This window comes from Contarinia nasturtii, unplaced genomic scaffold (assembly GCF_009176525.2).
Source record: "Contarinia nasturtii isolate CC-2019 unplaced genomic scaffold, AAFC_CNas_1.1 Cnas_scaffold_695, whole genome shotgun sequence".
NCBI classification, from domain to species: Eukaryota; Metazoa; Arthropoda; class Insecta; order Diptera; family Cecidomyiidae; genus Contarinia; species Contarinia nasturtii.
In genome coordinates, this window is record NW_022198046.1 from 9,094,234 (window position 1) to 9,101,604 (window position 7,371).

Genomic DNA, 7,371 nt, shown 5'->3' on the forward strand with positions numbered 1-7,371 from the left:
TGTTTGATGTGACATCTATAACATTCAATTTTTTTTATCACATGTGAATATTCATGTTCAGTTATGATAAATGTTAATCAGCACTATACAGATAACAATTTTTCTTTTAAATTTCAAAAAAAGCTTGATTGCACAAGTGGGTAGATGGTTATTTCCAATGAAATTGTTTTGGAAGTTTAATGTTATCTTTTGTTTATCATAAAATGATGATTTAACGAATGATTTGGTGAATATGTTCCCATCACCAGAAAGTATTTATTTATTTGTGTTCCGTCTCAATCTCAATTCGCATGATTCACTCATATATTATTGCATTATCAAGAAAAAAAGACAAAAATAATACCTATCATTTTGCTAGCGTTTGTAAACAGAATAGTACAAACGAGTACAAAGTTGATGCAGTGATTCATCATACAGTCGGTTATTTTTACGTTCAGACTTTATTGCATTGCTATTTATTTGATAAACGAACATTGATTGAAGCGAAAGCGAGTTAACGGCAAATTCGACTTATAACTGATATCAGAAAATGTCGTCTATGGTAAAGGAAGGGGTGGGGTAAATGAGGAGCAACACTTTTTCGTAAAAAGGATATTTTCATGCTATATTTTTTTTTTAAACATTCTGCAACGAGATTTGAAAGTTGAACATTAGGAATGAAAATCGCAAAATCGAAAATCGTATAAAAGTAGACAGTATAGATATTCCTATCATTCAAACAATGAAAATATTCAATGTATATGTTGTTTCAGAATGGTTTTGCAAAAATACAATATTATTTTTTGAAAAATTATATATTTTTTTATTCGACACTTTTCTCTTCATTTTCCTCTCCGTCTGAGTCTGAGACACGAAGAGAGCGAAAAGTACTTTAGAGACAATGTAAATGATAAAAGAACTGTATATGCATGTGCAGAGAATGATTAAGAAAAAGACTTTATAAAAGAAAGATGCCTATAATTGCTAGAGGTCATCGCCAAATGTTACTGATTGTTTACTGAATCATATCGATAATGAACGAAACTTAATGAACTAATTAAATTGTGTATGTATTATTATGATTGTGAAAATACTGTTTGCGAATAAAAAATATAAAAGTGCGATCCAAAATCGGTCAGTTCTATCCCAGAGTTCAGAGCAAGTATATCATTTCACAAGTTGATTCATTTTTTCAGTGCAAAAAGAGGTATAGATAATTTATGGATAACAATATATGTATTAAGTACAAACTATAAAGAGCATAATTCAATATTCTTTCTTATTATTTCAGAAATGAACGCAAAAAATTGGTTTTTCATCTGTGCGTTATTATTTATAGCGATAATAAATATAGCGAACACAAATGAAGTTACCCAAAATTATGGATATATCACGTCAGCCTTCCAACCACAGAGCTTCGGCCAAAAATGCAAACCGCCAGCAGTACATTGGAATGGGAAATGTAAGATAATTGTTTGAGATTTTTCCCGATGATTATTGCAAATCCAAAATATTTAAAAATTTGGAGAAAATCATTTAATTTTTATTGCTGTAAACTAATTCAATAAATGAATAAAGATATAGTAGATAAAATATTGCAATGAAGATGGATTGAACCACCCATTTTTCATTTATAAAAACATGAACCATCGCTTTTTATTTTTCACAAAACAATCATTCGATTTGAAATAAATAACTTGGCCAAAATACTTTTCAAAAAATTATAGTTCTTTTTTTTTGTTGAATGAACTTATCTACTTATTTTATTTCTATTTTTCTCTCGTGTATAATTGGAATGTAAATGAAAGTATAAAAGAAAATTGAAAATTATCAACGGAATTGGATAAAAATTACCATCAAAGAAAAATGTTCAAGTGTAACTACCATTCGTGGTAGTTAATTTTAGTAAACAATTTTCCGGTAATATTATCAAAAAAATATTAGTGTTGTACATTTGTAAATGATAGAGTACAAAGTTGAATGAATTCCGTTCTTAATCACTTAAGTGATCCGTTGGTGGATTATTTTTACGTTCAGATTTCAACACAGTTCCACTTTATTGACAAATATAAACATTGATTGAAGCGAGTTAAAGTTAACGACAAATTTGACCTTTACTGATACCAAGAAATGTTTGTCTGAGGTGTAGGAAAAGTAAGGGGGCAAATTACGAGCAGAGCTGTTATTGACACCGCAGAAGTGCGGGCACTATTGGCTGCCCGCACTTAATCCATATAACTTTTTAAGTGCCAAACCAAAATGCAAGAAAGGGCGACAATTATAAGAAGAGTGCCCGAACATTCGCGGTGCCTATAACAGCTCTGATAACGAGTAACTGTTTTTTATAAAAAAGAAGAAGATCATATTATGTGTGTATTATTATGATTGTGAAATAATCACCAAGTGTGAATTACGCAGTATTTATTTCAATTATAAAAATACACTGCAAAATCAGTCAGTTCCATTTTAGAATTCAACGAAACAACATTCCATTTTTAATTTGTTCAGTGCCAAAAGAGGTATAAAGCCGATTATTTAGCGTGTTATATATTTAATAGTAAATAGATACAAAGAGTGTGATTAGATATTATGTATTCATTCGTTCTTGATATTTCAGAAATGATCGCAAAGAGTTGGATTTTCATCTGTATGATATTATTTATAGCGATGATAAATAGAGTGTTCTCAAACGAAAGTCCCGAATTTGGAGTCAGTGCAATATTTTCAGGATCAACGAGCAACTCACAAAAATGCAAACCGCCATCAGTTTATTGGAACGGAAAGTGTATAAAACGATTCGGTTAATCGGGTGATTAAATAAAACATCCAACTTATTCGATAATTTTGAGTAAACAATTCAATTACCATTGCTTTTAAATAGATGTAGACATCAAAAATGACTCAAGAACGAATGTGATACTTCTTCCAAAATGAAAATTGTGAAGTTTCGACAGAAGTCATTCAAGAAGGGAATAGATTGTGGATACAGCTAGAGCAGTGCTATTTCCGCAGCTCCTATTCATAGGCGCAATTTGTGATTTTATGATACAATTCCGAACGAAATGTTTGGAATGCAGGACAATATATTGTTTTTTTATATAAACAAAATGCTAAAATCAATAAGTATATTCTTCTACATTTTGAACATTTCGTTCAGAATTGTATCATAAAGCCGCTGTCATATGCGTTGATCACAAACGCCCATGAATAAGAGCTGAGAAAATAGCACTGCAATAGCTGTAACCACAATCTAATCACTCAAACATTCATTCTCAGATAATCATTTTTTCATTTATAAAAAAAAGTATAATTATACGTATGGCTTAAGCCATAACTGTTTTAAATAAAACTGATCTCCAACATCCTGTGTTTTACATTTCTTATCGCTTCTTTCTTTTCAACGAATAAGGCAAATTAAGTGTAGTGGGTGCAATAAAAAAAACTATTCAAAATCACAGACTTGTACTTCCTTTTTTTACAGATGTTTTTATGCAAAACATGCGAATGTCACGTTATCAGTTTAATGAAACGAATGATTGTGTTTCAGCAATGTATTTTCTACCGACTGATATTGGATTCGGATTGTGTTTGAGTTTCGTTTTTCGTCGTAAACATCATTGTACAGTGGCGATCAGTTCGATTTTGAAGCTTGAAAGAAACACAGTACCTTAAAATCAATCAGTCAATTTCTATTTGAGAAATAAAAGTGTTTTCTATTTAATCCTGGTAAATATGTTTGTGATGTAGATTTATAAATATTAAACACATACATAAAAATATCAAAAAAATTTCATTAATGATTTAAAAAGACATCTCGAGAAAGAAGTAAATAGTGTACAAATAACGTTAAAAAGAGTTTTGTTTTTTGAAGTTTCTCAAGTAAAACCAATAAGTTGATAAGTCGAAACATGGCTTAAATATAGCAGAAATTTAACTTTATTTACTATATAAAGACGTACAAAAATATTATTGATAAACTAAAGAGAGTAAGAGATAAATGTGATGTGACCGATTTGAAAAATTTTAGATGTCATCGGATTTTAAGTTTTACCGTTCAATTTTAATCAATTTTCATCATTAAAAATTATAGGTTTATTTTGAAATTGATTTTCTCTCCAAAACTTAGAAATGGAAGAAAAAACGTTGATTTTCATCAGTCTGTTATTGATAGTGTCAGCGGTGATGAACACAGCTACGCCTTTTGGAAGACCCCAATATATACAATGTAATCCACCGGAAATATATCTAAATGGAGAGTGCCAATATGTAATGGGTGATAGCCCAATTAGTTCAAATATGGTGGAGTCTCGAATAGCTCTAGGTCCTACCTTCATCTCACAGAGATGTATACCACCACTAAGATATATACCACGACTTGGAAAATGCAAATAAATTAATGAAATAGAGAAAAAAAACATACAATTCTTGCGAGCTTACCTCCATTAAATACACTTTTAGATACAACATTTGTATAAATGACTCAAATGTAACGCAACATGTTGCATGTTTCTTTTGTATTATAAACATAACAATTCGATTTTGATGAACTCGAATACTATTTAATTAAGTAATTTTATCAAAATCTCGTAGCAAACAATACATTTAAGTTTTTAGTGAAAAGAATTCGACGGGGTCAATATAATATTATATTTATAACGAAGACAATGACAATTATTTTGAACGATAAGCGATAAGTGACTTTGTCTGAATTGGCGAACCATGTGAAAAGGGAAGATAGTAAAATAATCATGGCGTTAAAATCAAAATGAAATGAAATAAGCGTTAATTACTACTTGAATTCTGTGAAAAGGTCTTTGTAAAAATAAATAGTTTTTATACAAATTTTTTCGCCAAAATAAATGTTTCACTTTACTTATGACAGAGATTCTAAATAATATGATAGATTTGGCATACTATAATGGATATAGAGAATCACAAGTGAGTCTCTTTTGTGTTCGTATATCTGCTGAAATGATAACGGTGTGTGCAGATGATCGATGCGATCTATTTTATAACACGTTGCGTCAGTTAGTTTGTTGATTACACTTTGACACATTCAACTCGACAAAAACGTGGCCAGAGCCAACAGAACAATGCTAATTAGTTACCGGAGAAGGGACAACAAAAAGAATGAACAAAAATCATGAAGGTATGGCTTGAGAATTTTCAGAGAAGTTGCTTTCGGTTTTTAGATTATTATCGATAAAAACATTGAAGCGGGTTTAAAATACCGCTTAAAAGAAACACTGTTTACACAAAATATCTCATGCAGCAAACAGAATGGAACGAAATGTCCAAAGTTTTCAACAAATTAGCATGTTTTATCGTCAAATATTTTACAGAACTTTTAGCAATCTTTATTCCAATTAAATAAAACTGTTGTTTTTTATGCGTATGCGAAATTTCAATTTATTTTTCCTTTGAACTGTATTTGATTTTGGTAGAATGACTAACGATGACAACGGACAATTTAACTCTTTTTCTGAGCGTATAAAAAAAACTTGGGCACTTGGGTTGTGACTATAAAAGCAAGATTGATATGATGTGACACGCGGGTAAATTCGGTGATTTATTTGAGTGCATCAAACGATTCTATTGTATTTCCTTATGACAAAAAATTGCCACAAAACCGCGTTAGTATTTTAATAACATGCAATTAAAAACACAGAAAATATTTTGCCGTCACATTTATCACTTTCGTTTTGGACCACAAGTTCATTATAAATTGGGTCAGAAAGTCCGTTAATATCTGAAACACTTGATCGCTATTTTGACGCTTAACATTTAATTAACATACTATAGTTTTCACGAATTCAGAGTTGCACAGACATAAATTCTATATTTTGTTTGAAAATGTGAAAAAATGATTAAAAGCGAAACAAATACGGTTGAAAGTACAAAAGACGTATTTCTGGCTTAAACTTAACCCAGACCTTTCATTTTCCGGTTTTTTATCGATTGATGTGCATTCCGGCGCCTGACGTGATTTTCCTGAAATTCAGCCATTTCAATAACAAAAAATAAATCGACTGTGATCTAACATAAGAAATTCACAAAATCACAACGAAAAGGTTGAAATTGAATGGCCAAAGAGGCGCTAGATCGGCGTTTGTATAGTATTTTCCGGTTGGTTATCCACACTTAAAATGATTTGATGAGTACGTTGCCACCTGTTGAGTGGAAGTAAGTGTTACCAGCACGGCGTTTTTATTACCAAAGATTACGTTGTCCATATTTGCATCAACTTTTCTTAGCTAATGATGCGCGGCACGGACGATGCAAAAAATGTACATCAATACAGTGGTTAAAATCAGTTTAACATTGGACAATGATGAATTCCAGAAGCTGTTCAACATTATCATGAATCGTAAATAAAATCAAACTTGCTCAAAATCGATACAAATTTGTACCATTTTATTCTTATTGATACAACCAATAGATGATTGAATTTGATGCCAGAATTCAAACAAAGTATGGGAATTCACGATTTTTTTACACTTTAATTGTGCAGCTGAGAATGAAAAGTCTGCAAATTGTATGCCAAATACTTCGAACATTCGTATGAAGCACCTGATGCATAAAACCATCCAGATCATATCAATCAACAGTTCTGAATAAATTGTCATATGGTGAATGTATTTTAAACGGTCTCAAAAATTGTTATATTTAGAATGTTTTTATGTGACTTTTTCTGGGGCAACCAATTTAAAATCAATCCGTTTATTGTGCGGCTTAAGAATTTCTACATAATGCGATAAGATTTGTATTCAATGTAATGAACTAAAAAGGTAACGTGTATGAGTACGGAAATGATTCACATTATTAATACGGTGTTTTATCTTTATTTCCGATCATTTTATTTGTAGAGCCAAAACGCACCAACAATAATGACTTACTTCAAGTGGCGTTTTGCACATTCTCATCATTGGAAATTCAAGATTGAACTTTTTTATTTCGATGTATGCATTCACTCCTCTTGATCGAATAAACGAAGAACGAGAAAGAGAGAGAGAGAGAGAGAGAGAGAGCGAGAGAGAGAATAACGTAATTGAGTGAATTGTGTGTCTCAAGAAATCTGTATTTTAATTTTATTTATTATTTGAAAAGAAACGTCATTTAAATTCATGCCCATCAATCTTTGTAGTCTCTGCAAACGGCGACAAAGAAGATAAAATGACGACGATATTATCTTGGCTGGTTTTCCAACGAAATTCAAAGAAAAAATTCACAACTAGTCACCAGACCAGCGATTTGATTTAGCGACTTAATGTTCCAAGTTGCAGACACGCAATCAAACATCATATTCAAGATTGTCATCGTTGCTTTAGATGATGAGATTGAAATTATACGAAACTAACAAAAATGCAATTAAAAATCAATCACAAATGTTTG

At 31.0% G+C, this 7,371-nt stretch overlaps 1 long non-coding RNA gene across 2 annotated transcripts; it reads left to right on the top strand.

Moving 5' to 3' along the window:
- Positions 1-1,125: 1,125 nt before the first annotated feature.
- Positions 1,126-4,821, top strand: LOC116341029. 2 transcript variants are annotated; one of them, XR_004201123.1, is made up of 4 exons: positions 1,126-1,186; positions 1,271-1,441; positions 2,597-3,705; positions 4,106-4,821. It is a non-coding gene; the product is annotated as an uncharacterized LOC116341029 (long non-coding RNA). The 2 variants fall into 2 exon arrangements; XR_004201124.1 differs by lacking the exons at positions 1,126-1,186; positions 1,271-1,441 and adding an exon at positions 2,382-2,498.
- Positions 4,822-7,371: the final 2,550 nt, after the last annotated feature.